The sequence below is a fragment of the Aquarana catesbeiana genome, linkage group LG04, assembly GCF_042186555.1.
Source record: "Aquarana catesbeiana isolate 2022-GZ linkage group LG04, ASM4218655v1, whole genome shotgun sequence".
NCBI classification, from domain to species: Eukaryota; Metazoa; Chordata; class Amphibia; order Anura; family Ranidae; genus Aquarana; species Aquarana catesbeiana.
Window position 1 is genome coordinate 441,563,531 of NC_133327.1, and position 22,369 is coordinate 441,585,899.

A 22,369-nucleotide genomic window follows, 5' to 3' on the forward strand; every position below is an offset into this window, starting at 1 on the left:
GATGCCCAGTCCAGAGGAGCTCTGCCTTCGCCTTGGTCACATCACAAGAAACTTTCCTGCGTTCCTGTTTAAAGACTGGCTTTGCTGACATCCCTTCTGGCTACAGATCCTGCTTGCTGTTCCACTACTTTGATCCCTGACTCCTGCCTTGGCTTACTATCCGTTCCGGTTACTGAATTTTGGCTATGTTTTGACTACGTTTGTTCTTTTTACTTTTATTATTCAACAAGTGTGATTTAACTGTACTTCTGTCTCGGTCTGATTTCATGGTTTCTGACAACATACCTTGCATTTGTAAGTCCTTAGGGGTGTACAGGCTCCAGACCCCCTTGGAACTCCTGACTGGGCTCCAATCACCTCCCCCCAAAGGGGTGATCAACACAGTAACAGCTACATCTTGGCAGTCTTTCCCCCAGAGCTCTCACCACCCCATGGCATTTAGTGAGCCCTATTTATATAGTATAATCTGCAGGGGATGGTAACCTTGCTAAAAAGAGCAGGAAAACGGTAACTCTTCCTGCTCAGTTACAACCCGGCTCAGCAGAATCAGTGCAACATGAATAAATTGTAACAATTTGCACCTGGCTGACCTAATTAACCACTTAAGGACCAGCTGCCGCAGTTGTACTGTGTCAATGTGGCTGGTTCCCGCAAATCGCCGTCATTGTATGTCGACTCATACACAGTGATTTGTGGGTGCACCCACTGGCCAGCGGGTGGGGCGAACTTGATCGTTCCCCGCAGTGATAGAACAGGGATTTGCCTGTGTAAACAAGTAAATCTCCGTTCTGACAGGGGAGATCACACAGATCCTGTCTTTCTGCTATGCAGGAAGACGGATCAGTGTATTTCCCCAGTCACACAGTCCCCCATACAGTTAGTAAACACACTGAGGAAACACATTTAACCCCTTGATCGCCCCTAGTGTCAACCCCTTCCCTGCCAATGTCATTACTTCAATAACAGTTTTAGCACTGATTACTATAATAATGTCACTGGTTCCCAAAAAAGTGTAAAAAAATGTCAGTTAGGTGTCCGATCTGTCCACCGCAATGTTTCAGTCCCGCTAAAAATCACCGCCGCCATTGCTAGTAAAAAAATTATTAATAAAAATGCCATAAATATATCCTCTATTTTGTAGACATTATAATTTTGCACAAACCAAGCAATATACGCTTACTGCGATTTTTTTTTTTTTTTTTTTACCAAAAATATGTAGAAGAATACATATTGGAATAAACTGATGAAGAAATTAGTTTTTTTACTTTTTTTTTTGGATATTTATTATAGCAAAAAGTAAAAAAAAATGTGTTTTTTCAAAAAATTTTTTGTTTATAGCGCAAAAAATAAAAACTGCAGAGGTGATCAAATACCAATAAAAGAAAGCTCTATTTCTGGGGAAAAAAAAAGGACATCAATTTTGTTTTGGAACATCATCGCATGACCGCGCAATTGTCAGTTAAAGTGACGCAGTGCCGTATCGCAAAAAATGGCCTGGTGATTAGGGGGAAAATTCCCCTGTTAAGTGGTTAACTTGAAGGCAGGAACACAGAAAGAAAAAACATTAAATTAGAAATCCACCCTAAAACTAAAATCCCTGCATCTACAGATATCCACAATCTAACACTAACCTATCTAACCCTGTAAAGAAAAAAATCAGTATACATACCTTTTCTGCAGGCGATCCGACTCAATCCCACACTGAGCTGTCATCTGCGGCTTTGCTGTGGAGACGGGTGCATAGGACATGTCTGAAAATGGAATCCCCATAGTAACTCTATGGGTGACGCTACTCCCCATTCATTTCACAGCCGTTATCGGCTGTGTCCTCTTCAGAGCTTCCGCCACTGGAGATGGGTCAGATCGGCTTCAGAAAAGGTATGTATACTGATTTCTTCTTTACAGGGCTAGATAGGTTAGTGTTAGAATGTACATTTCTGTCTTTCTTGCTGTTGCATATTTTTTATCCTGATTAGTTACTAGATAATGATTAAATTAGTCACTACAGGGTTCTTGGTTCAATTACTTTGCCTCTATATTAGATGAGATATGATAATATGATATGTACATATGGAGTGCAGTGTTTTCAAAAAGTCAACAGACTTATAGTCCTGCATTTTGAGAAGGAGCAGTAAAGCACTGTAAAGCGGGAAGTAATAAGCAAATATGGCTGCCCTATGTGCATATATAAATTCAAAATTATAGACAACAATTTCAAAATACCTCATACTATTAATTATAAACCTGTTCTAGTTTTGGTTAGAGTGGGAAAGAGAAAAACATGCTTTGGCTGGACATAAACATCAAAAAATCATCTTAAAAGTTTATCTATAAAATGTGAAACGAATACACTTAGTTTACTAAATACAGTTTTTGCTTTCCACTGTTTATTTTGTGATGGAGTTTTGTGAGAATTCCTGATAAGAGAATATTTGTTATGAAATTCTCAAGTAAACAGATAATAATATTCAAGTTGATTTACACTTCTGATAAAAAATGGCATTCCTGGCTTCAATTTTTTAAATTCTAATTTTGAAACACTTCGTACTTATCTGGGGAAATTAATTACTCTGACGAGAGCTTGAAGGAATGTTTTTCACCTGGTGTTAGGATAAATAGTGGTCTGCTTCACTGGGGTATTTATTTTACATTCCTATTAAAGCGTTAGTAAAGTTCGCTTTGTGATTTCTACCTACAAGTAAGCCTATTATATCTGCAAAACGTGCACCGTTTAGGAGATATTAAAGTGGAGTTTCGCTAAAATTTTTTTTTTAGATGTCAGCAGCTGCAGATACTGAAGCTGCTGACTTTTAAAATAAGGACACTCACCTGTCCCGGGGTCCAGCGATGTCGGCACCCCGAGGCCGAACCGTCCCTCGATCCTCGGGTGCTGCCGCTGCCATTCCCACTGAGGGAATCGGGAAGTGAAGCGTTGCGGCTTCACTGCCCGGTTCCCTACTGCGCATGCGCGAGTCGCGCTGCGCGTCTACACTGGTCCCCGTTGTGTTGTGGGAACTGTGTATTTCCCACAACACAGCGGGGGTGGGCGGGGACTCTGCGGCTAGCTGCAGCTAGCTATACCCGGAAGTGGGTGCAGATACCTGTATTATACAGGTATCTGCATCCCCCTCCCCCCTGAAAGGTGCCAATTGTGACACCGGAGGGGGGGAGGAATCCGATGAGCGGAAGTTCCACTTTAGGGTGGAACTCCGCTTTAACCCTGGATGCAGCCTGTGACATCACCAGCACATACGCTCTGAAGGTCCGGTATGCCGAACCTTCAGAGCTTCGTGCTGGAGCCGAGGGCTCCCGCTCGCTTGCACGGGAGTGACGTTATCATGACTCCGGCCACTCATACAGCCAGAGCCCGTGGACCTGGTAGAATGGCCGGGGCAAGATAAAAGCCCTGTTAGCGGTGACAGCACGCTGCTGGAGAGCGTCGTTCTAAGGCAGTGGTTCTCAACCTATCTAGTGCCGTGACCCCTTGATAAAATTTCCCAAGTTGTGGGGACCCCTAACAGTAAAATTATTTTTGTTGGTCCTTCATTGCTGTAATTTTGCGACTGTTATGAATCGAAATATAAATATCTGATATGCAGGATGTATTTTCATTCCTACAAATTTAACATCTTAAAGCATAGTGATTAATCACAAAAACAATCTGTAATATACAGCGCAAAATATTTATTTAACATATAAGTTACAAATGAATAAAATGCCCCACCGAGAGACAGGGTAAGTGCCGGGCAGACAGTGGGAGCATTGATATGGCACGGGGACAGCATTTGATGGTACAGTGGGAGCATTTGATATGGCACAGTGGCTGCGTTTGATGGCACAGTGGCGGCGTTTGATGGCACAGTGGCGGCGTTTGATGGCACAGTGGCGGCGTTTGATGGCACAGTGGCGGCGTTTAATGGCACAGTGGTGGCGTTTGATGGCAGTGGCAGCAATTGATGGGCACAGTGGCTGCGTTTGATGGCACAGTGGCTGCGTTTGATGGGCACAGTGGCTGCGTTTGATGGGCACAGTGGCTGCGTTTGATGGGCACAGTGGCTGCGTTTGATGGCACAGTGGCTGCGTTTGATGGTACAGTGGCGGCGTTTGATGGCACAGTGGCGGCGTTTGATGGCACAGTGGCGGCGTTTAATGGCACAGTGGTGGCGTTTGATGGCAGTGGCTGCGTTTGATGGGCACAGTGGCTGCGTTTGATGGCAGTGGCGGCAATTGATGGGCACAGTGGCGGCAATTGATGGGCACAGTGGCGGCATTTGATGGCACAGTGGCGGCGTTTGATGGCACAGTGGCTGCGTTTGATGGCAGTGGCGGCAATTGAGGGGCACAGTGGCGGCGTTTGATGGCACAGTGGCGGCGTTTGATGGCACAGTGGCTGTGTTTGATGGCACAGTGGCTGCGTTTGATGGCAGTGGCGGCAATTGATGGGCACAGTGGTGGCAATTGATGGGCACAGTGTCTGCGTTTGATGGCACAGTGGCGGTGTTTGATGGCACAGTGGCGGCAATTGATATACAAAAATGCTATCTCTGACTTACCAAATCACTGGTGTTCCGTCAGAATCAGCAAGCCGTCTGTGTTAACCGGAAAGACCGTTTCGTTGCCGCCATCTTGGTAGACTCGTCCTCAGCAAGCGGACTTCGGTGGGTGTAAAAAGATGTCTGCTTGCCGACTTCTAAGTGTAGCCTCACTGCGGACGAGAGTACCAAGATGGCGCTGACGGAACCTCACTTCCGTGTGGTCTCTCCTCTCCCGGAAGTGACATCTCGCTTGCCGAGACGGACAGACTCCAACGTAACACAGTAACTTCGGGTCCGTCTCGGCCAGCATTCGCGACCCCCTGGCAAATCGGTAATCGACCCCCCCCAGGGGGTCGCAACCCCCAGGTTGAGAACCGCTGTTCTAAGGTAAGTATTTCATCATTTGCTACTATGTTATGCATACTAGCACATTATGCAATTGCCTTACAGTTATTTATTTTTTTAAGCTGTAGTGGTTTACTGCTGCTTTAAATGTATTACAGCACCAAAAGGATAATTTGAACTTTGTTCATGTTATTTTACAATGTTACGTTGTTTTATGGAATTTTAATTTAATGAAACTTTTTCTTTTAACCCCTTCATGACGAAAGTAAAACAAATCTTAATGCCTGAACACAGTTTTGCAACTATGACATGTATTAGTAAATCTGTTCATATCGTCACAAATACTTGTAGTGTATTCAGGTCAATTATACCATTTTTTTCTGGCTTCAATTTTTTAAATTCTAATTTTGAAACACTTCGTACTTATCTGGGGAAATTAATTACTCTGACGAGAGCTTGAAGGAATGTTTTTCACCTGGTGTTAGGATAAATAGTGGTCTGCTTCACTGGGGTATTTATTTTACATTCCTATTAAAGTGTTAGTAAAGTTTGCTTTGTGATTTCTACCTACAAGTAAGCCTATTATATCTGCAAAACGTGCACCGTTTAGGAGATATTAACCCTGGATGCAGCCTGTGATGTCACCAGCACATACGCTCTGAAGGTCCGGTATGCCGAACCTTCAGAGCTTCGTGCTGGAGCCGAGGGCTCCCGCTCGCTTGCACGGGAGTGACGTTATCATGACTCCGGCCACTCATACAGCCAGAGCCCGTGGACCTGGTAGAATGGCCGGGGTAAGATGAAAGCCCTGTTAGCGGTGACAGCACGCTGCTGGAGAGCTTCGTTCTAAGGCAGTGGTTCTCAACCTATCTAGTGCCGTGACCCCTTGATAAAATTTCCCAAGTTGTGGGGACCCCTAACAGTAAAATTATTTTCGTTGGTCCTTCATTGCTGTAATTTTGCGACTGTTATGAATCGAAATATAAATATCTGATATGCAGGATGTTTTTTCATTCCTACAAATTTAACATCTTAAAGCATAGTGATTAATCACAAAAACAATCTGTAATATACAGCGCAAAATATTTATTTAACATATAAGTTACAAATGAATAAAATGCCCCACCGAGAGACAGGGTAAGTGCCGGGCAGACAGTGGGAGCATTGATATGGCACGGGGGCAGCATTTGATGGTACAGTGGGAGCATTTGATATGGCACAGTGGCTGCGTTTGATGGCACAGTGGCTGCGTTTGATGGCACAGTGGCTGCGTTTGATGGCACACTGGCTGCGTTTGATGGCACAGTGGCGGCGTTTGATGGCACAGTGGCGGCGTTTGATGGCACAGTGGCGGCGTTTGATGGCACAGTGGCGGCGTTTGATGGCACAGTGGCTGCGTTTGATGGCACAGTGGCGGCGTTTGATGGCACAGTGGCGGCGTTTGATGGCACAGTGGCGGCGTTTAATGGCACAGTGGTGGCGTTTGATGGCAGTGGCAGCAATTGATGGGCACAGTGGCTGCTTTTGAGGGCACAGTGGCTGCGTTTGATGGCACAGTGGCGACAATTGATGGCACAGTGGCGGCGTTTGATGGCACAGTGGCTGCGTTTGATGACAGTGGCGGCAATTGATGGGCACAGTGGCGGCGTTTGATGGCACAGTGGCTGCGTTTGATGGCAGTGGCGGCAATTGATGGGCACAGTGTCGGCGTTTGATGGCACAGTGGCGGTGTTTGATGGCACAGTGGCGGCAATTGATATACAAAAATGCTATCTCTGACTTACCAAATCACTGGTGTTCCGTCAGAATCAGCAAGCCGTCTGTGTTAACCGGAAAGACGTTTCGTTGCCGCCATCTTGGTAGACTCGTCCTCAGCAAGCGGACTTCGGTGGGTGTAAAAAGATGTCCGCTTGCCGACTTCTAAGTGTAGCCTCACTGCGGACGAGAGTACCAAGATGGCGCTGACGGAACCTCACTTTTGTTTGGTCTCTCCTCTCCCGGAAGTGACATCTCGCTTGCCGAGACGGACAGACTCCAACGTAACACAGTAACTTCGGGTCCGTCTCGGCCAGCATTCTCGACCCCCTGGCAAATCGGTAATCGACCCCCCCAGGGGGTCGCAACCCCCAGGTTGAGAACCGCTGTTCTAAGGTAAGTATTTCATAATTTGCTACTATGTTATGCATACTAGCACATTATGCAATTGCCTTACAGTTATTTATTTTTTTAAGCTGTAGTGGTTTACTGCTGCTTTAAATGTATTACAGCACCAAAAGGATAATTTGAACTTTGTTCATGTTATTTTACAATGTTACGTTGTTTTATGGAATTTTAATTTAATGAAACTTTTTCTTTTAACCCCTTCATGACGAAAGTAAAACAAATCTTAATGCCTGAACACAGTTTTTCAACTATGACATGTATTAGTAAATCTGTTCATATCATCACAAATACTTGTAGTGTATTCAGGTCAATTATACCATTTTTTTTCAGAACAAATTGGGCTTTAAATTGGTGGTAAATGGTAACGGAAATCTCTTGATTTATTTTTATATACTTTAAAAATTTAGCTATATATTTCTTGGTAATACCATAACCTACCACCAAAGAACAACGCAAAATGAATTCTCCTGCTCCTTGACAATCACAGTGATACCACATATGTGTATTTTATTTGTTTTTTTGTACTAATTTAGGGCCCAGAAACAATAGTGGCATTTTGCTTTTTTAGGGTCCTTTCACACGGGTGGTCCGCTTGGTGGACTTCGCTTTGCTCATCGGGGGATTGCTCCACTAATCCCCGCTGAGCAGGTGGATGACAGATCTGTCTCCGCTCACTGTACAGAGCGAAGACAGACAGAGTCCTGCTCTCTCCTATGAGGAAATCAGGTGAAAATGGACCGCTTGTCCGTTTTCACCTGATCTTATCCGATCCGATCCTCCAGAGGGATGAAAAATAGGGTCACTATCCGTCTGGATTTGGTGGACAGGTTTAGATAACAGCGGGTATTAGCGGACATTTCACCACTGACATCCGCTGCTCCATAGCGGTTAATGGAGGGTCCATCCGATCAGGTCCACCTGAAAAACTGACAGGCGGACCTGATTGTACCCTTATCCCACCTAAAACACACTGACACTAAAACTAATTTGAAAAATTATTTTTTTTAATCCTAAAATACACTAGCCCTTGCCTTTGACCCTGATCCTTGCCCCTGACCATGACACCCATTTTTTTTGGTTTTTATTTACACTATTCTCCTCTAGCAAGGAGAAAAAGATACAATGCATTTTTTTCTACATTCAAAAGGAGAAAAAAAACACAGGGGCGGGCTTGTACAGTAACAGATCACTGTGATAGTCAATCAGAGGCTATGACAGTGATCCGGTGATCTGGAAACCAGGCCTAGAGTTGCCATCTCATCCCTTTAAACCCGAACACCTTTGAATTACACAGGTTCTGAGGCTAATTAAATGCAGATAAGGCACCAAGTGAGTTTAATTACCACCTTGATCAGACACAAAACCTGTGTAATTAATATGTGTTGGGGTTTAAAGGGATGAGGTGGCAACCATAACCAGGCCTCCTGATTCCCAATCATTACCAGTGATATCTGTGCTGGGAGCAAGTTGTGCAGTGCACTCCCAGCACAAACACATGTACGCAAATTTGCGGCCACATAGATAAAGACCTACTTTCGTGAGCCTGCATTATGTGTACAGTTTTCAAACGTACAACTTTCCAAATGTACCAAGCAATGCCAATCACAGTATACCATGAGCACCCATAAATATAAATTCACATAGTCTAAGAGGCCTGTCCTTACCATCAGTTCCAGACAGGCATTAGACTGACCCCAGAATTTAACTTGAGGGCATAGCCCATAAAGCAACATCAATTGCTGGCAAGGTCAAAAGCGCCACACGCAAGTCAGTGGTACACTGACGAGCGCCCCACCGCAGCCAGCACCTGCTCGACACCAAATTGTAGGCCGAGGTGAACATTTTTAGGCCAATCATTTAAATTAACCCCATCAGGTCTTAATAAATACTGTTATCTCCCTCGAGACCCCAGCGGCAGACAACAATGCCACCAATCCTGTGGACAAATTTGAAAACATAGGCATTCACCTTGCGGCGAAACAGCTCCAAACAAGAACTAGAAACAAGAACAAAGTATGTGACGGGCCAAAACCAGAAAAGGGGGAACAATGTTGGACCAAACAATAGATAGGTAAAACTTGCACAACACGGAGCAATACCATGCTTAATAGAGGAGGTGGAATCTACAGGCCGGTAATGCCCTACATTGTTACCCCATACATGAATGATAAGAATGAAGGGCCTAAAACAAATTGTCTCAGGTAATACCAGCAGCCAGTGTAGGCCATGAAAACTGCAACAACGAATTCTGCCAACTGCAAAGGAAAATTCTCCCCACAGTATCAAAATTCGGCATGGCAAGAGGCCCAATAAACGAAGGAGTCAACGATGTTTCAAAGTAATTCTGGGGAGCGACATGAAATCAGAACAAAAGGTGAGGACAAACATGTAGCAAAAATTCTAATGATTCCCATCTACCTAAAAGCCATCTCTGTCATCCGAAAAAACAAACCCAATGGGCAGCAATGGTTGCACCAATGGGAAAAGAATACATGGGAAAAATCATGAGGAGGCAAGACCAGCTGGGAAAAGGAAAAGGCGCAAGACCCGAAAAAATTCTAATTCGTTGAGGAGGTCGAGGAGGTAGGAGAAAAGATCCAGGTGCCCGATCCCCAGGGGTTAAAGTAGATATCATCGACAGGTGGAGGCACCCATTCGTCTGAAAGTTGCCAACAGGTTACCTGGGTTGTTGGGGAGGGGAGGCACGGAGGGGGAGAAACAAGAGTCAGAAACGAGACTACACATAAAAGGAAGGACAAGGAAGACCCACGGCAATTAGCTACATCTGAAAACACACAGTCAACTGAAGACATCCGAGCACCAGAAAAACACAACAGGGAGAACAAACGTGGAGAGCGTGCAGAGAGGCAGTTAACCACTTGACCATAATAGGTAAGGGCTCAAACAGCATAATGTTACACAACAAATAGTTGGGCCAATGAGGCCGGCCAAGGTTCAGCAGACCAGTCATCCTGGAATAAAATGCCAAAGCTACAGGAGCGGAATGCAGACCTGTAAAAAACTCCAGCTGTGTGTTCGATTCCTCCATTCATCCAAGAAGGACTATTAGAGAAGTGCAAGAAGGACAACCGCACTTCCAAGTCATCACGCATCGGAGCTAATAAGTGGTATGTAATGACATGTATCTGGTATACATATCATAGGGGCCCACAGAAGGCACTGCCCATCAGAAGTATGTGGAATGTGAAAACAAGATAGCCCAAAAAGGTTGAAAAAGGTTGAAGCTGCTACAGCCCTGGCTTTCTAGAGTACCTTGGGAATTTAACCAAGGAAAGAAGCTAACCCCAGGAAGTCGGCAGACCGTCCCCACAAGTGGTATCGGAGCTAATAAGTGGTATGTAATGACGTGTATCTGGTATACATATCATAGGGGCCCACAGAAGGCACTGCCCATCAGAAGTATGTGGAATGTGAAAACAAGATAGCCCAAAAAGGTTGAAAACGGTTGAAGCTGCTACAGCCCTGGCTTCCTAGAGTACCTTGGGAATATAACCAAGGAAAGAAGCTAACCCCAGGAAGTCGCAGACCATCCCCACAATGTCAATCTCAATGCCCAAAAGGACAGAAGATGGGCAGGACCTTCCATGTTGTGGGGATGGAACAGTCGCAGTGAACAGTAGGAAGTGAAAGGCAGATTCGACATCAGCCTTCACCAGAAGGGTAGAAGCACCAGAGAACTTAGCAAAGAAAGTGCTGTATCAAGAGTATTGGTCCTAGGAATTCTCCTGATTAATACCACCATTAACCGACAAGCCTGCAGGGAAAGAAAGTGTTGTTGATATACACACACATTTTATATTTACTTTTTTTTTGGTTACCACACCAAGAGAGGAAACCCAAAGGAGTGTTAGGGGTGGATGAAAGCGATCCAAAACCCCCGGTTAAATCCCGACTGTAATATCCATGCCTCCCTACTGAAAGGGTACAGGTCTAGCCAGTGCAACTTCCTTGAGACTTTCACTGGCATTCTTCCTCTTAGGAAGGATTAACTTGGAACCTGGTTTGGTGGGTGGTGTATTCCCCATTCAGAAAGTCGACTGCTGGGTGGGCACCACCGCCAAGGGAAGAAAAGTCGTGCGCAAACAGTGGCTCTCATTAAACAGTGAGCAGTTGTACTCACTGACGATCTGTGCATGTGACTGAAAAGAAGTAGGCCTGTGCTGGTACATGAATAATAACCATATGCAGAGTAAAAGTCAGCACTAGAGTGAATAAAGTTGGCAGCTACCAACGCAGGTCAATGTACCATAGACTAACATTTCTGCAGTGAAAACTTAGTTATTTCCAGGCAGCCATTTTTAGGCAAAACTGGGTATCAAAACTAAACAGCACAGCCCTCCATATATTTTGTAGACCTCCCAACTGAAATCCACAGAACTGAATAGAGAAGGGACTAATTCTGTATTTTGTTGTTGTTTATTTTTAGAGCAATGCATAGGCACAGAAACCCTGCAGCCAGTTCCCAACAATACAAGGAAGCTGCTTAGACTTTCACCCTTAGTATTAACATAAATATCTTTCTATATGTCAACTGTCTGTGTATTAAAAAGCACCAGCGTCAGCACATCAGTGAACTCATGGTGCCATTGTATTTATTTAATCCCCTGTACTAAGTGCAAATCCATGGGGAAAAATCGATTTTAGAGGGCCACCCAGGTGAGAACCAGACCCTGGGGAAGGGGTGGGAGCCACAGCTGGCGTGACAGCCAATAAGGTAAACATAAGATTTGATTGGACTGCTGGACAAATGCATCAGTAGCCCTAAAACAGCTACACTTGACTTATCTCAGACCACCCTATAATTATACTTGCCCAAAGGAGGTAGAGTAGGAGGACTGATGATTGCTTGTAGAAAGAGCTGGAAGGAGAGTCTGGAGTCCAGAAGTTGACCCTGTGTGTCAGAGGTTGTGCTGCGACATGAGGGGTTAATAAGAAGGAGCCTCCTGCCTCAAGCGACACAGAAGCCCTGTCAGAGAATCTGAGGCATGTCACTTGGGGAGGCTGTAATACTGAAATCACATGTCACTGAAGAGAAGAGCTGGCTGGCATGCAGGCTGAGGCAGGGGATGCAAAGAGTTAATAGGTGCCTCCCGCAGTATGAAACCTGATCCCTCACACAGGCAGTGATAGGAGCTGAATGATATGATGGAGGGGATGAGAGCTGACAGGATACATCAATTCCTGCCCTGTAGAGCACAGGGAACTCAGTCTCTCTGACAGAATCCAGGGAGTGAGGTGCTGTAGGTGTCCAAGGTCTGAGGTCCATTCACATGTGATGGCAGTGCTCTGGGAATCCTAGGATGGGGAAGGCAGTGTCCATTAATAGAGGCAGATGCTGTATTAAAAGTCCTCACAGGTTGTGGGGAGAAAGTAGGTGAAAGTAGGAGAGGAGCCAGCGCCAACAGCGCCAGTAGCTGTGGTGAAGGGCCCCATCCCATGAAGGAATGAGCATAGGGGAAGGCCGCTGGGTGTAGAGGAGAGACACCTTCTGGTCAGAGCAGCAGTATTCAGGGGATGTGATGGCTGAGAGACACACTCTGGTGTGGGTAGCAACAGGGGTCCATGAATTATAGTTGAGGTCAGGGCCATGTAAATGAACCTGTAGAGCTGAGGGCAGAGTGGGGATTGTAGGAGTGGAGCCAGCAAATTCATTGCCAGTGGCTCCAGTACTAATCCAATGTCTGACTGAAGTACTGAGCACCCTGCAGGGACTGGGGATCAGTCAGTATGGTGGATCAGAGCACCTGTGAGATTTTTGTAGTGAGAGGCCTGGGAACAGAGGAGAGATACTCACCTAACAACTCTAGTGACAGTTGAATCTCCTCCAGAGCAGTTGGATGTGCCTCAGCATAGCCTTTTCCTAGAGATCAGGCTCCACCCAGTAACCTTAGGTCTTGTAGCCAATCCTAAGGGAGCTACTTAACTTCCCTTTTAGGTTCACACCCACAGTGATGCCATGCTTCCAGCAGTCAAGGCTCCCTTTCCTTAAAGGTGGTTCAAGGGGCCTTCACCTGTCTAAGTGCAGGGCTCATAGTGCCATCTGTTTAAGGAGTGGGGGGTCAAGTAAGTAAAAGCGCTTCTTCTCTCCTCTGGATAAAATGATGCAGTGTGGACACAGACCCACTAAACGGTACAATTTTATAGTTTTCAAGAGTTGGGCTTTAACTAAAAAATATTACCTACTACAAGAAATTGCTTTCATCCTCCCAAAAATGTCCAAATTCCTTTTTTTTTTTTTTCTGTTACCTGACTTTCTGATAGAAGTTTGCTGCATTGGCTACAATCCCAATGTATGTAGTACTGTAGTCGTTCTTTTGCTTGCTCCCAAGATGAAATAGTGACTAAGGATGAGCTCCGGCGTGTTCGCACAGCCCACGTGCAGAGCCTGCCAGGGAGTCAGCACTGTGCTGCGCTAATCACAGGCAGTGAGACATTTCCCGATCTCTGCAGCCGCACATCGGGACAATGTGCCGACTTCCTGGCGGGCTCTGCACGTGAGCTGTGCGAACACGCCGGAGCTCATCCTTACTAGTGACCATGGACTATGGGATTTGCAGTGTGCATAGAGCAGTGCACTTATGCATTGCTCATTCCAAACAAACAGAAGTGAGGGGGGAAAGGAAAGGTTCGGCAGCTCACAGAGGACTTTCAAGGGGGCAGAAAAACACAGTAAGAAACAATTTCATGAAAATAGATTACAGGGCCATTAAGTAGTGGATGTGTATGGATTTTTTTTTTTGGAGAATAAGTGTGTGTGTGGGGGGGTTGACTTACTGAAGGCAAATAGGCTGTTCACTTTGCAAGGGAACCGTGCAAGGGAATTTGACCCAAAGCTTAGTGAATGAAGTGAAGCTCTTCTGACTTCCATCATCTAGTCATGCAAAAGCAAAAATGCAAATATTTTCTTTGTATGTGATTGGGTATTCTTTTCAAAGCAAAACTTCACCCCATTCACTAAGCTCTGGGGCAAATTCCCTTGCAAAGTGAACAGCCTATTTGTCTTCAGAAACCCAAAGGATTATTTTTAGGGTCATCTTAAGGAACCTTTTTGTTTTTGAAAGTGTATAACTGTTATGTCCCTGGTGATTACTGGATTTTTGAATATTGTAGGTACTATTGTACCTCCAACTTACAGCGCCACATTCAAGAGATGTAATGGAATATTTATGCAGTGAGCAGTAAAATAACATGTGGCTGTAATGAAACCAGAATGGCAAGCTGAGCTTGAGGGCAGCTGGATTTGGCTGCAGTATGGGGGGAGGGTGTTGTTGGAGTAAGCAGATTTGATTTGCACATGATGAGGTCATCCAAAATCTGTACAGGTGAATCTGAACTGTGGATTGTGCATGCTGAAACTAAGATCAGGTGGATGATCAGGTTCATACAAGCAATGTCAGGCTGAAATCTACATGTACATCACAATGTAATTCAAAAAAGAAGAAGCTGAGGTACGCAACAAAGGTAGAAAACAGTGAGAAGTCAAGCCTGTTCATAAACAGAGTACTGAATTAGTTGGATACCCATGAGTTACTCAACAACATCTAGGTGGATATGAAATGGGTTATAGATTGCAGATTGCAGCAAGTAGGCCATGCAGCAGTGGCATGGGCTGTGCTTAGACATCACGGTGAGAAAAGAGAGATGGTTTTATATTTTATAAACTGTAAAGAGCTTTCTAACTCTTCTGACCATCCCCTGAACAAACTTGCCCCCCCCCCCCCCCAGTTCTCTTGACAGATTTAGTCACAAATGTCAAGAAAAGGAAAACAGAATAAGGAAAAAGTTAGCGCAATATGTAAAAGACTTGGGGCGGCCCCCTCTATTTGTGCCCCAAACATAAACCCTTGAGTGCTATATTATTATTATTATTATTATTATTATACAGGATTTATATAGCACTGACAGTATGAGGAGTGCTTTACAACAGTAAGGCAGACAGTACAATTACAATACAATTCAATACAGAAGGAATCAGAGGGCCCTGCTTGTTAGAGCTTACAATCTAGGAGGGAGGGTCAAGTGATACAAAGGGTAATAACTGAGGTGGATGAGCTGATGAAGAAAATAAAAGAACAGATGTTAGGTGGAGGCAGGGTAGTCTTCTCTAAAGAGAAAAGTTTTCAGGGATCGCCTAAAAGTAGATAGATTTGGAGATAGTCTGACAGATTGGGGTAGGGTATTCCAGGGCATGGGAGAGGCTCAGGAGAAGTCCTGGAGGCGAATATGGGAGGAAGTGATGAGGGAGCTAGAGAGCAGGAGGTCTTGGGAGGAACGAAGAGGATGATTAGGTTGGTATGTTGAGACTAGGCTAGTGATGTAGTTGGGGGCCGAGTTGTGGATGGCTTTGTAACTTATTGTTAATATTTTGAATTTAATTTGTTGGGTGAGTGGCAGCCAATGGAGGAATTGGCAGAGAGGAGTAGCAGATGCTGAGCAGTTTGTTAGGTGGTGCAGCAGTATTCATGATGGACTGAAGGGGGGATAGTCTATTAAAAGGTAAGCCAATGAGGAAGGAGTTGCAGTAGTCGAGGCGAGAGATAACCAGGGATTGAATCAGGAGCTTTGTGGTTTCATTGGTTAGGAAGAGACGTAGTTTGGTGATGTTGCGGAGGTTGAGGCGGCAAGCTTTGGAAAAGGATTGGATGTGGGGCAGAAAGGAGAATTCAGATTCCAGGATAACACCTAGCACCCTGGCAGGTGGGGATGGGTGGATGGTTGTGCCATTGCTCTTAAAGGAGAAGTCAGGGGAAGAGGCACGTGGGGGAGGAAATAGTATGAGCTCGGTTTTGGACAAGTTGAGTTTGAGGAAGTGGTGTGACATCCAGACAGATATGTTTGTTAGTAAGTTAGTGATGCTTGAGGACACTGATGGAGTGAGTTGAGTGGTGGAGAGATAGGTGTGTGATTGGGTGTCGCCAGCATAGAAATGATATTGAAAGCCATGTGAGGCAATCAGCTGACCCAGGGAAGAGGTGTAGATTGAAAATAAAAGAGGTCCAAGAACAGAACCTTGGGGGACCCTAACAGAGAAGAGAAGAGGAGAGGAGGAAGTAGAATTGTAAGTGAAACTGAAGGTGCGTTGGGATAGGTAGGTTGAGAGCCACCGAAGAGCGCAGACACAGAGATCAAAGGAGTAACATTTTTTGAGGAGGGTGGTGGTCAACTGTATCAAAGGCAACGGTAAATACAACCTGGCAGAAGCCAATGCTTTGTGGAATACATGCTATGTCTTACCGTGCATCCTCTTTAGAAACTCTACTAAGCACAGACGGCTGTAGCACTAGGTGCTCTGTATGCAATGTATGTAACACAGGCACATAGATCCGCCTGCTAGGCTCCCTAGCGAAATATTAAATCACATTATATTATGCAACAGAACTTGGCTCTTGATCTTATACATATTTATAAAACATTTAATACTGGCAGATTAGATATAATCCCAAATTAGCCCTAGTTTAAATGAATTGCTGTAGAAAAGTTTAATGGGATTTATTGCAGTAATTTCAAATCCTTTGGGAAATGTATTGTGAAAAGCACTCGATCATAAAATAGCAGGATGCTTGCTTTTAGGTATTAAAGACTTGGGCAGAATTACACAAAGCACATCAGACTGTATACATTACCTAGTAATACATACGTAAGAGCGGAATTGGTACACCTTGCATGCTCCAGTACATGTGTGTGTGTCTACAAGTGTTCCTATAGATTCATGTTCATGTATGTACCGCAACCCCTTTAGGAGCCTCTTGGTAATTTTTGGATTCTCTGTTCTGTGCCTCAAACCCAAGAACAACCTCAGCCCCTCTGGCATACTGGGTTAAATAAAATCACTGCAGGCACAAGTGCACAAGACACAAAAAAGGAATAATAGAGATCGCCAGATAATATTTTACTAGAGATTTATTAAGTCAACAAAAATTACAAAAATGTAAACTGTGGGTATTACCCAAATTGCAGTTTTTAGCATTAAACAGATATGCAATGAAGTGGGTGCATATAAAGGAGGACTAGAGTAGCCACACAGCCGATGCTGTGGTGGTAGACCTGCGCCCAGTGATGTAGCTTTCTGGCGGGAAGGGCCTCCGCTCTGTCTAGGCCACGATGCCAGCGCACAAATCCCACGTCTCCTCCACATGGTCCTCTTTCTCCTCCTGTGATGCAGGGCCACGTGGTGTTCTCTCTCCTTCCTGGGTAACTCTCCCCTCAGGTCTCCAGGCTCTCCTCCCCTCTGGTTCAGCAGGTCATTGCTCCCTTAGTGTTTTCATGAGGCCGCCCTTCCTTGGGACTACATGTCCCACAATCCTCCCTTTTTAGCTGCTGAATGGTCCTCTCCCCTAGTCAATAGCTGCTGAATGGTCCTCTCCCCTAGTCAATGAGGAAGCAGGGGAAGGAACAGGGTGGGCTATGATCCTGGTGAGAGACGCTCTTTCTCTCATCTCCTGCGATGCTGACAGGAGAAGGAAGGCGAGCAGGGGAGATACACTCTCAGCCCATGTTCGCTTCTTCCCTGTCACAGCAATGCTGTCTGCCTCTGCCTGGTGGGCAGAATAGGGGGGCTGAGCTCGGCAGCACCAGCTACATGTACATGGCTGTGGAACAGCTAATTGAGTAGAGTTACTTCCTCTTTACTGACATTTACTTTCAGTAGTGTTGATAGCAGGTCCTCTAGCACCCAAGGCAAGGAGACCAATGATCACCAGCCCTACTTGAGCTGAGATGGCAGAGGGTAAATTAAGGGGTATACTAATTATACACGTTGGAATAACTTGTCTGGTTGCTTTTTTCTCCCTACAGGCTTTTTCAGAGTCACTGTGTTCAGTAGGGATCTGTGAACGGATCCCCTGCTGAACTGGAGCTGAATGGGACGGATGTCAGTGCTTTGCAATTCATGCCCATTCAATTTGTGTCCGCATTTACACAGCAGACCAGGGCCGATCTTAGGGTCACAGGTGCCTGGGTGCAGAAATATTTCTGGCGCCCCCACATGGGTGTGGTCATTTTAGTAACTCCTCCCCTTTACAAATAATTCTATGGCAACGACTCAACCACAGAGATGCTCCACCATGAAGTCTTCATTACCCTGGGATCCTTACAGGTACAATAAACAAAATACAGGAAGAGAAGCAAGAGTACTTTATTGGGACATGGAGGGGGGCCTCTCTGATGGAGACAGAGAGTGCTTCTGTTAGAGAGTCTGTTAGAAAGAGCCCCCAGAAATACTACAGACATGATACAGGAGATGATCAGAGACTGCAGACAAAGTACAGGAGATGGTCAGAGACTGCAGACATACTACAGGAGATGATCAGAGACTGCAGACATAGTACACTAGATGATCAGCGACTGCAGACATAGTACACTAGATGATCAGAGACCACATACATAGTACAGGAGATGGTCAGAGACTGCAGACATGGTACAGGAGATGGTCAGAGACTGCAGACATGGTACAGGAGATGGTCAGAGACTGCAGACATAGTACAGGAGATGGTCAGAGACTGCAGACATGGTACAGGAGCTGGTCAGAGACTGCAGACATGGTACAGGAGCTGGTCAGAGACTGCAGACATAGTACAGGAGATGGTCAGAGACTGCAGACATGGTACAGGAGCTGGTCAGAGACTGCAAACATAGTACAGGAGATGGTCCGAGACTGCAGACATGGTACAGGAGATGGTCAGAGACTGCAGACATGGTACAGGAGCTGGTCAGAGACTGCAGACATGGTACAAGAGATGGTCAGAGACTGCAGACATGGTACAGGAGATGGTCTGAGACTGCAGACATGGTACAGGAGATGGTCAGAGACTGCAGACATAGTACAGGAGATGGTCAGAGACTGCAGACATAGTACAGGAGATGATCAGAGACTGCAGACATAATACAGGAGATGGTCAGAGACTGCAGACATACTACAGGAGATGATCCGAGACTGCAGACTAAGTATGAGCTCCGGCGTGTTCGCAAGCTGCACGTGCAGAGCCCGCCAGGAAGTCGGCAATGCGCTGCACTAATCACAAGCTGTGAGACATTTCCCAATCTCTGCAGCCGCAGATCGGGAAATGTCTCACTGCTTGTGATTAGCGCTGTGCAGTGCTGAGTTCCTGGCGGGCTCTGCACGTGCAGCTTGCGAACACGCCGGAGCTCATCCTTACTGCAGACATAGTACAGGAGATGGTCCATTAGACCCCTTTCACACTGGAGGCGTTTTTCAGGTGCTTTAGTGTTAAAAATAGCACCTGGAAAAAGCCTTATCTACAATCCCACTGTGAGAGCCCGAATGCTTTCACACTGGAGCAGAGCACTGGCACGACGTCCAAAAAATTCCTGCAAGTAGCTTCTTTGAGACGCCTTAGGAGCGGTGTAAACACCGCTCCTAAAGCACCCTTGTCCATTGAAATCAATGGGCAGTGCCTGCAAAGTGCCCCGGCAGTTGCGCCTTTGAACCCTTTAGTGGGGGTTAAATGTACCTCTAAAGCGACGGTAAAGCGCCACTAAAAGTAGCAGCGCATTACCGCTGATGCCCCCGCACTGTCAGTGTGAAAGGGCTCTTAGTACATCTCATTAAACATCACATCTGTAGATGAACTACTGAGGTGCAGGAAGGGACAGGGCCTGTGTATCCTATTGTAATCTATCATACCATAAAACATCTCCTAGCAGGGGCAGCCCAGAGCAAATCTAAAGGTGTGCAGGGGATGCCATTCCTACACACAGCACACTGACTCACCTCAGTTCTCTCTCTGTGCAGCCCGAGATAGAGATGGGAGGGGGAGGCATTCCAACTGGAGTTGGTAGAGACAGTGTGGGATCCCAGTGTAAGGAATTTATTCCTGCACATCAGCAGCAACTGACTAGAACCCTTGTGTCAGAAAGAGGAGCGCCCCTCCCCCGAGCACTGCCAAGCTGGACGGGCTGCCCTATGCTCACACTAGAGTTCTGGACAGACACTCACAAGGAGAGAAGGAGGGAGGGGAGAAGTCTGGCTCTTCGGCGCCCCCACCTCTGCAGGCGCCTGGGTGCAAAGCACCCTTCGCACCCTGGGTAGGATCGGCCCTGCAGCAGACATGAGTGGACCCATAATAACGTTATGGGCAAGCTGATGTAAACTTTTGTCTTTTTATACCTGCCGACCTCTAAGTTCGTCCAGATCTGTAAAAAAAATTGAATAGGACTGCGTCCTCATTTTTTTTTTTTTTTCTCTGATCTGGATGAACTGAGAGGTCAGCGGGTGTACAGTAAATGGACACTAGTTCATTTACATCAACCTGCCCACAGAGCTGAATGGAACTTCAGATCAGGTCCACCTGAAAAACTGACAGGCGAACCTCATCAGAAAGCCCATGTGAAATATTGAGCTGGAGGGCTCCATTTGCAGGTAAGTTTGTCATAATGTGCTATCTGCTAATGTGCGATCTGTAGGAACCATTAAGAAATGAGACTTCTGTCAAAATACAATCTGGTCAGAATTTGAAGTACATGGAGGATGTGGACACATTGGCGATCTTGATGCTGGTGAAAAATCAACAGCGTCAGGATCACATAGGCTGATGTCAGATGGGCCACTCTGCCGCTAAAGACAAATTGTCATCGCAAGATTGATAAATAGGCTGCATGCCTGTCCCCGTGAAAAATTGCTCCCTCTGTAACTGAATGCAGTGAGATGTCACTCCATCTGTGGCCCAAATGCTGCTGAATCTTGTCATGCGATCTCCTGCCTCAGCTACAGAGGTAGCCATTCCACAAGGACAAACAGGCAGCCTCTGGGATTTTGACAAATTGTCAGAGGCAGATTCACTAGTGGCAGAGTAGCCCTCCTAACATCAGCCTAAGAAACTTCCCACCAGGCTCTATGGAATAGCTGTCTTGCTAGAAGGACCAGTGAGCTAGCTCACTGGTCTTTTCTATTGTATTTTTTGGACGACAACTGTACTAATTAAACGTAAATCAGACAATCTTGTATTGTATGAGAAAAAATTTCGTGTTTGTCCGATCGGATAATATCGGATGAACGGTCGTGATTGGCTCTCAAAAGCTCTGTACTAATGATCCGATTATCATACGATCGCTTAGAAAGCGGTATTTTTAGTCAGATTTTCAGATGGTGTGTACGGGCCATAAGCAAACTTTATATTTAAAGGCAAAGACAGCTCGAGAGCATCAAGCACGATCCCCATTGGAGTCTTTTTAAGTCCGGCGCCCTCTATCTTATTCTCCAGCTTGTTCTTTATGTTACGGAGCCTCAAGGAGGCATGGATGAACACGAACAAGAGCGGCAAAGAAATTCCGAATACAAAAACCATGACGCCCCCACACATGGATATGACGAAGTAGCTGCACAGCATGATAAACATGACAAATATGGTCGGGTATTTCTTCTTAAATCTCCTGACCATATTCCTGTTGTGGGAGGTCCACACCAAGGCCAAGAAGACCAAAATCACCACTGTGGCTCCCAGGATCATGTTGAAAGGACTTAAAAACCCCACCAGGCAGACGACACCAGCGCCAGGGCCATGTAGTTGATCTGGTAGTAGAGCAGGTTGCTCACCACCCTGTTGTTCCATTTGGAGATATCTTTGAAGTACGGCCAGGAGAAGCGGTCAGAGCCCGGGAAGAAATCATCCCAGGCCCGGAGAGGAGCCATCTAGACGTCCATGTTTCTGCAGCTCTGTCTAAAGCTCTTGTATTACAGGCTTAATCAAAATACTTGAAAACAAAATTCTTACAATGAAGTCTGTTGTTTGCAAATGTCATTCTTATAGAGGCTGATGTCAGTGCTCCTGATAAACCAATAGGATTTGGCTGTCAAAAACACATTGTTACAATATTGTTGCAATGTATTTTGGTTACAGTCTGTATGAATGAAACCTTCAAAAAGCTGTTGCAGACTTAATGCTTACAAGAGCCACTGTCAGTACTCCTGATATGCAAAGCTGGATCTGGTCATATTGACAGCCAAGACCTACAACTTACACAGAAGGTGTTGGCAAGTCAGTTGCCTTTTCAGGATTGTCAGCTCAACCTTACATAAAAGACACACAAGGACAGCATGCCTTCAATATAGGCACACCTGGCCTAGTAAACTAATCCTTTATGTCATACCACAAGTCTTTTCAAAACGCCATACAAATAATGTTTCTTCAAACAAGCTCTATGGCTTTAATCCAGATGTAAAAAGCATATTGTCTCTCCACTGACCTTTCTGAAGTTGCAGGGTGTATAACAAAATTAACAAAACCAAAAACTTGGGCCAAAGCATGGGTATAGAGACAGACTATTTTTTCCCAGAATAGTGAGGCCAA

At 45.5% G+C, this 22,369-nt stretch overlaps 1 pseudogene; it reads right to left on the reverse strand.

The window, feature by feature from the left end:
- LOC141141263 (PRA1 family protein 3 pseudogene) overlaps positions 1–21,742 on the reverse strand; it is a 68,434-nt pseudogene extending 46,692 nt beyond the window's left edge.
- Positions 21,743–22,369: the final 627 nt, after the last annotated feature.